The following is an 8,791-nucleotide window of genomic DNA, read 5'->3' as shown; positions in this document are numbered from 1 at the left end:
GAGCACCTTGTTCCTTATCATAGCCAGGGGTCCCAACTCCTGACTGGGCATCTCTCACCTTAAGAGAAACAACCAGATCCCTATTGATGGCTTCCTTTCTCCAGAGACCAAGATTTCTGTGGAGGAGGGCAAGTCCCAGTGGCATTCATTAGAAGCAATGTTTCACAGGGAAAGGGGAAATGGAGGATGGATGAGAATGCTCCACTTTAAAAATATTTCCTCCTGTGAGTTGAATATGATGAAAACGTGCTGTTCCCACAGTACATGCAGTGCTAGCTTTGGATCAAACATGTTATTGCTATCATTAATTTAATTATTTTATTGACTGATTTTATTTTTTTGCAGAGTGGGTCTCTAAGGCTAAATACATTTTTTTCCACTTTTATTTTTGGGTTAGCAGAAAGCTCACTAAGAATGAAAACAAAGATTCCACATGTGGCGAAAACCCATTTCCTCCTGTTTTGCACTCTGACAAGATGGAAAGCAGCTGGCTGGTTCCACATTAACTGGGAGGCCCTGACTAGGTCAGAGGAGCATCTTCCTCTTTAGAACTCAGGGGCCATCTTTGCTTTAAAGCCACATTAGTAACAGCCAGTTATTGAGCATGATCCCGTGGGGGGAGGGTGTACATCTGGTTGCACCATAAATCCATGAGAGACTCACATTTCTCACAGAGTTGTTGTCCTAGCTCCAAATGGTTAACCATCTTATTTCTCTCTACCTCAACTTACCTCTCACTACACACACACTTTAAAAAGGCAGAAAGACCACCTGCAGTGTACAAGAGTTATTTGAGGATTCAATGAAAGCAGCACATGCACAGAAAACAAAGCAAACAGTCTGAGCTCCTATGAAGCTATTTTCATGTCCACCCCTTCAAGCCTTCCACAGACAAGGCAAAGCAAAGCAGGACTGTAATCTGGACTGAACAGCAAGATGGCTGCTCAGGCCCATTTCCTGCTGTTGCATGTGGGCCAATGCACCAATGTTGACCCCACAGAGCCCCAGCAGCTATCAACAACCACTTCTTCATTTGTTGTTGACACAGGGCCTGCCCTCCCTGTGGGCCACTCAGGCTCTGGCTCTCCCTCCCTAAGTGAATTATACTGTTACTCATTATTACACTTGTCACACTTTGTCTTTAATTCCAGTCCTGTTTTTCACACTGCTAGCCATACATATCCAAACTAGAGCTGTCAGCAAGTCTTTCCCAGAGTCCCACTGGGTTATGTCACCCCCACACCCTGAGGTAGTTCTTCACTCAACAACAGCGTGTTTCATTTATTTGGGTATTGAATGCTTGATGGAGTCTGACGGCACTTCTGTGTCACTAATCAATTCTTCAGATGTGGTAGTAGAAATTCCAGGTAATCAGTTTGATGGCTTAACACTCAAACTAAATAGAATGTGGGCTAAATAACACATCCTCTCCATTGGACCTTGTGCAAGATTTAGTCCTTGCTGTCTCTTTGAGGGATATTCACATCTCAGTTCTACAGAAAGAAATGGAAGCATGGGAAGACTATATGATTCACCTAGAGTCACAGAGCTACTTGGAAAAGCAGAAGTTCAAGTCTGGTGTTCTTCCGCCTCCTGCATCCAGAGGTGTTCTCACAAAGCCACAGCCACCACCCACAGCGTGGGAAGAAACAGTTGCAGAATTCTGGAGGGTAGTTAAGCCTTGCCTTCATGTTTTGAAAAAGCATGATTCAAGAGAAAGGTCATTTGCTTGAATTCGCCGAATATCTATTTTCCTGTCACCATTTACTTCATGAAGTCCTAAGGGCTCTCCTTTATAATGCCCATTGCAAATGACTAAGTATTGTTTCATCTTTGGCAGGGATGAACTCATTTTGTCAGCCTGAAAGAATTTTTGGCTAACAGGTTTTTCTCCAGTCCCCAGTTGTTAACTATTACAGATATTTGAAAACAACCTTTAATTTGGGCTGGGCTAAGAGAAATGGAATCTTCAGTTTTGACAGTGGTACTCATGCCCAAAAGGGAAGGGGAATTTCACATTTTCTTTCACATCTCCAGGCATATAGTTCTGGGTATGAACTAGCCTTTTCGGTTCCAAAGGTGAAGCTCTGTGTACCTTGCTACTCCACAGGTTTCCAAAAACCCAACTGTTTCATTTAGAAATGTTATTCCACTACTGACAACAAAGACAAAAAATTACTGAGACTTATTTTACTCATTTTTCACATTGAAAAACAAAAGTCTGGAAGGAGGTTTGGGTAGTATCTCTGCCAGGTCATCAACAACCTAGCCTGCCGACTGCCCACCAACCTTTGAGTGTAACTTCCATCATGTTATTGTGTTTATTTTGTTTGCAGTATTAGGGATTCAACTCCGGGTCTTGTACATGTTAAACAAGTACAAGAACTTGAATCATTCCCCCAGCTCTTTTGTTTTTGAGACAGTGTCTTTAACTTACATTTCCCAGGTTGGTCTCAAACTCAAACTCATCCTACCTCTGTTGCCCAAGTAGCCTGGATTACAAGTACGCTCTACTGCACCTGACTTGCCACTATTACTGTGGTTTTTAGTTTACAGTAGCTTCTGAGGCTCCAATCAGCATTTCCATATTTCTTGTAGGAACCAAGATCACATTTTTCATCCCCATGCAATTCCTTCCTTCCTTCTTGGATTTCTTAGGAGGAAAGAGTGAATGGATATTGAACCGTGAATTAAGAGTTTCTGTCCATTACTTGGAGGTAAAAGAACCCCAGTCCATGTGGAGCCTTCTTGTGAATTACAGTCATGATGTATCAGCTGCTAGAGCTAAAAAGCGTGCATCAGTGTTCTAACCATGACAAAAGCCTTTGAAGGTAAGAGGTGCTCGGGATTTACAAAACTGGCCAGTGAGCTGGAGGAGTCATTCAGAACACACACACACACACACACACACACACACACACACACACACACACACACGTCTTTAAGCATCTTTGGGAAGGGGGGAGGGCTGGGATGAAGTAGTAACAGATTGAACAGATTGGCTGGAAGCTGTCGTAGCCCAGAGGGCAAAACACAGACCAACAGGCTCTGGAGTGAGGGCTGGCCATGGGTTACAGAAAGGAGATACACTTCCCAGGCAGAAAGCTTGCAGGTGAACTGGTAGAGTGGTTCAAGTGGTAGAGTGCTCACCTAGCAAGCATGAGGCTCTAAAGGCCAAAAAGTAATGAAGGCACTGCAGGCGTCTCCAGAGTCATCTGCCCACAGGAATGTCACTTCAACTGCTTAACAGTCAACAGTGCATCTCCTTGAGTCTCATTTCACCTTCTCCCATTAACGTTACAGCTAAAATCCTGTCATTGCCATCAATACCAACCCATTGCTCTGCTTGGCCTGGATTATTTTTTCCCTTTGGATATAGTACACATTCAATAAAGTGGCCAAGGGCTTCCTGCCAATGGACTCTTCCTTCTATCAAATTTTAAGCTCCCTCAACTTTGTTCACGGCTCTGACTCCCTTCAGAAGAGGCCAGCTGGAGTCTGAGAAATTCAGACAGAAATTCAGACAGACAGAAATACAGACAGACCTGGCCCTTTGGGATGCAAACAACTAAGTTAAATTGGAACAGGGGTCCTGGCCTTCTCGGTCTCTGGTTCTAGTTTTATAGTCCTACCAATGGCTCCCAAGCCATCCTTCTTTCTGTCTTTCTTTAAAAAAAAAACAACAACAACAAACCTGTGCCCTCTTGAAGCTCACAGGAGCAGCAGATACCCCCATGCCCACCTTGGGAGCCCTGGGTATAGCTCCTCAGTCCATGGAGCCAACCACTCCCAGAAAACTCATTAGGAGAGAACATGGAGTTCTCACAGGCAGACAGTGCCTCCCTGCCAAAGGTCCTCTTGGCACCCCCTCCCCACCTGGCCTGTGCCCAGAAACCCCATCTCAGGCCCCAAGTCCTCTGGGCAAAGCATCTACTCTGGTCATCTACCCCTGCTATTGAAGATCAGGCCAGGGATCATCCAAGTGATGGAATAACAGGCCAACGGTGCACCTATTTTACTAGCAGGAAACACGGCACCATTCTTGTCCCTGCTCCTTGCAGAACGTGGCTTCCAGGCCTGCTTGCCTCCTTGAACTTTTCCAATTAGACACGTTCTGGTTTTCCAGAGCCTTAAGAAAAAAAACAGAAAGCTAAGAATCTAATACTGTAGTTTGATGGTAAATATCTGGACCTAGAAAGAATTGTGTGAAGTGAGAGCTCAAATACAAGCATTGCTGATAACACAGACAGGGGTGCATGCACACATACACAGACAAGCTGACTGAAGGATGATGTCCTGTGGTCTCATTCCTCTAAACAACTAACTGTTTAGCAAAAAGAATGTGAGGAAGCACAAACATGTTCAGGGGGAGGGGACAAAGGGAGGCACATGAGGGAGGAAAGGTGGGAGCAAATGCAGCCATTATACCCAGTGTGCATTATGGAACAAGTAAACTAGGTGACTGGAGGAGCAGGATAGGGTAGGGGGGAGCAGGTGGAAGGAGTGACATTGATGGAGATGTGTTGTACTCATCACCTAACTTATGGAACTAAAATCATTTTTGTACAACTACTTAATATTTTATTGTAAAAAATCCAATTTAGCTCTCCATTACAGGAGGGCAGAATTAGAAGAGTGTGTCTTTTCTTTTCTCTTCTTTAATGTGAGAGACACGCATGACAGAGATTTGGTGCTGAGCTGGGCGTTTTACATAAGAAACATTTCCTAATGCTTAGGTAGCAGTACAGATGAGGATAGACTGCCCTTAACAGGAAAAGGCTTCTGTTTCTCTCCCTCCCTCCCCTTTTCTGTCAACATAAACAAAAACACAGTTTGCTTCTTGGACTGCTTAGAGACACAAAGTGTGTGTGTGTGTGTGTGTGTGTGTGTGTGTGTGTGTGTGTGTGTATGTGTGATGTGGATTTGAGCTCTAGGCCTCATGCTTGTTATAGGAAGATCCACAGCTCTTCTCATTTTAGTTATCCTTCAGGTAGGGTCACTTGCTTTTTTCTACCAATACCTCTTCCATCTCTGGGATCACAGATCTATAAAACAAAACAGAACAAAATACAAAACCAACTTGTTTATTCAGATGGAGGGGTATCACTTTTTTTCCGCATGCTGATCTTGAACCATGATGAATTCTATCTCTACGCTCCAAGTAGCTTGTATTATAGGCACACACCACCACTTGGCTGATACCTATTTATCAGAGTTTGTCCTATTTATCCATGTCCTATTTATCAGAGATTTGTCACATAACCATACCTAACTGCAAAGAGCCTTAGAAATGTCTTTTTGTTGTATGGCCATGGGCTCATCTAAAATTCATTTTACTCTATCCAACTACAAGGGATATAAAGATGAATAGGCTTATGATTTGAGACCAGCCTGGTAAAAAAAAAGTTACTGACACCCCCATAAATGATGGCAAAGAAGCAAGGTAGAAAAAAAAAAGCAAAGTGGAGTTCACTGGTTTATGAGAAAACACAAATTTCAACAACAATAATTAAAATGAGAAATCAGTATAACCACTATTGGCATGAATGAACCTAAAAAATAATAATAACATCAAGTGATGGTGAAGACTCAAAGAAACTACTAGATCTGGGGTTTATCTACTATGATTTGCTTAGTAATTCTTTCTTCTCCAAGATTTTTCATCAATATTCAATTCCTTTTGATTATTTATATTTTATTCTGATACTTGTAAATGGTAGGCTCTAGCTTGATTTTTCAAAGAAAAAATAATATTTAGTTAATTCAACTCTCCACTGATTCATTATCTTTCTCATCATCATTATTATTATATATTAACTTCCAAAATATATTAGGAACAGTTTTCCTAGCCAATCTTACTGCTTGATTTTTCTACTGTTGTTGTTTTACGTGATGCTGGAGATCAAATTCAGGGCCCCACACAAGTGCTCTACAACTTGAGTTACATCTTCAGAGATTGTGTTTTTAGCATGTTTTTGAAATGTGGTCGCACTAACTTTGCCCAGGATGATCTGGAACTCTGGCCTCCACTTTTGAAGTAACGGGGATTACAGGCATACATACCATGTCTGTATCTATTTATTTTCCTAGATGCACTCATAATTTTATTAACAACTCAAATAATTATAATAATAAGGCCTATAGGGTTTTGTTCATTAAGATTGTCACTAATTGTGGAAGGATTCATATATTTAGAATATTCAATGTTTCTATTCAGGAAAGAGCTTTCCCAGCATTTATATTGTTTTATATCATTCAGGAAAGTCTTATAACTTATGTCCTCAAATTATTCCTATGTTTGTCTCCATGCTGATGGAGTGGATGTCCCTTTCCGTGGTTTGTATAGATTCCATGTTTCTAAATCAAGGGCCAAACCATAGAGGACAAGAGAAAAAGATGTTGTTTTTTTTTTGTTTGTTTTTTGTTTTTTTTTGGCCAGTCCTGGGCCTTGGACTCAGGGCCTGAGCACTGTCCCTGGCTTCTTCCCGCTCAAGGCTAGCACTCCGCCACTTGAGCCACAGCGCCGCTTCTGGCCGTTTTCTGTATATGTGGTGCTGGGGAATCGAACCTAGGGCCTCGTGTATCCGAGGCAGGCACTCTTGCTACTAGGCTATATCCCCAGCCCGAGAAAAGATGTTTTAACCATATTTTTGCAGTTAGTTATAGGTGGTGATTATCTCTTTCATGATGCTGAACTTAGAAATTTATTCATGAATAAAGAAATAGTGGTTAGTTCCAGTTGAAGCCTTTTTCTTTCTTATGTCTTTGTAAATGCTCTAATAAGAATTCAGGAACAAGCTGGGTGGTGGTGTCTGAGATCTAGAGATTATGGCTTGAAGGCAGCCTGGGCAGGAAAGCTCCTGAGACTCATCTCCAATTAACCACTGAAAAGCCAAAAGTAGAGCTATGGCTCAAGTGGTAGAGCTCTAGCCTTAAGCAGAAAAGCTCAGGGACAATGCCCAGCCCTGAATTCAAGCCCCAGGACTGGCACACACACACACACACATACACACACACACCCATATTTAGGGGAAGCGCCTGGGCCCTCACCAAATGCAATCATGAAGTGAGATCTCTTCCTTTTACTCAGAGCAGAGTTTTCACACAGGTCCTAGCCACCTAGGAGTACTCTCATGTCTCCTGTATTCCTGTATGCCGCTGCCTCCATAGGCATATCCTGACATGTCATATTTTTCCAAATGTGTGTGTGTGTGTGTGTGTGTGTGTGTGTGTGCTGATCTCCAAGCCTGAGCATTGTCTCTGAGCACTTTACCACTTGAGCCACAGCTCCAAAATATTTTTCCAAAAATTTTCCAAACACCAAGAAAACATGAGAGCTCTGCTCTACCAAGTGAGATGCCTTTCCAGAGGATGAGGTTGCTTTGGCATGATGAGCTTATCGTCCAGTGGTCAACACATTCCTTTCAAAGTACTCATCAGACATCTGCTTAAAATTCATTCTAGAATTTGACCCAACTTTCACCAAATTTATTCATCTGTAGTTTGGGCCATTTACTCCTTCTGAAAACTCCTAACGTTTCCTCATCACCCAATTTGGCATTCCATACTTGCTATACATGGTTTGTTTGTGTTTTTAGATTAGCAGTGACATCTGCCTCTTTGCTTCTTGACATTCCTTCAGCCCTCTGGGGTGACATTTGGCGGGACCTGAAGACATGAGTTCATGACCTGAATAAGGCTAGTCCTGCATTCCCACTGATCATAAACCATACCTCCTTTATTATGCAGATCATAGTACTGGATTAAAATTATGAGACCTAAGCAAACTGGTACTGAGTGCTCTTGTCCTTAATGGATTTGTGTGTGTGTGCTGGTGCCCACATACATGTGCTTACATATGCATACTGCACACTGCTCTGAGACTTGTCAAGGCCTGATCGCTGTTTCTCAGCTTTGTTGCTCCAGGCTAATGCTGTACTACTTGAGCCACAGCTCTACTTCCAACTTTTTTTGGTAGTGAATTAGAGTTAAGCGTTGCACAGTTTCCTGATTCGAAGACTAGCTTTGAATCACAAACCTCAGATCTCAGCCTCCTGAGTAGCTTGGATTACAGGTATGAGCCACTGGCACCTGGCAAAGGAAGAAAGATTATTTTTAAGCCAGCACACAAAACAAACAGCTTCTTGATGTGTGGTCATCACAACATCCAGATTCATGCTAGCATGGCTGCTGCTCAGATCTGAATGCTTCTCCTGGCTCTTCAGTTTCAGAACCTTGTCTCAGTGGAGTCAGCTATATGCCATGTCTTTTGAAAAGCCTTCTATTCTGAATCTCCACCTTGAACTTCTGAACTTGTTCTTTGTCCCTTGTGCTCACACTGGAATGCATATGAAGACCACAGGGCATTTGGTCCTGCCTTGGTGTCTCTGGATGAATGATAGCATAGACAGTTCTTGTGCCTCAATGCCATTCAATCTTCCAGCCTTCCCTGCCCATTGGCCACAATTGGTTCCACTAGCATTTACTCACTGTCAACTCTCACACCCTGTGCACCACAGTCCTGACTGTGTCTCCCCAGTGTACCCACGGCTCCACTGATATTATTAGGAATTGGCCACATCAGTATGCCAAATGGCAGCCTGAACTACTGACCCCGGGGGTAAAGTATCTGCTCTCTGGGGACATACTGGTCCTGTATCCCAGCCCACAGCACCTCCTCCCTGAGGAATGAGTCCTTGAGAGACACAGTATAGATCATATATACCCAGCAGGAACTAGACCTTGCTGCCCAAAGAGAGCAGTAACCTAACAATGCACACTCTGCGCAAAG

This window comes from Perognathus longimembris, chromosome 18, assembly GCF_023159225.1.
Source record: "Perognathus longimembris pacificus isolate PPM17 chromosome 18, ASM2315922v1, whole genome shotgun sequence".
Lineage (NCBI taxonomy): Eukaryota > Metazoa > Chordata > Mammalia > Rodentia > Heteromyidae > Perognathus > Perognathus longimembris.
The sequence above is the reverse complement of the archived record's forward strand: the minus strand, read 5'-3'. Positions refer to the sequence as shown.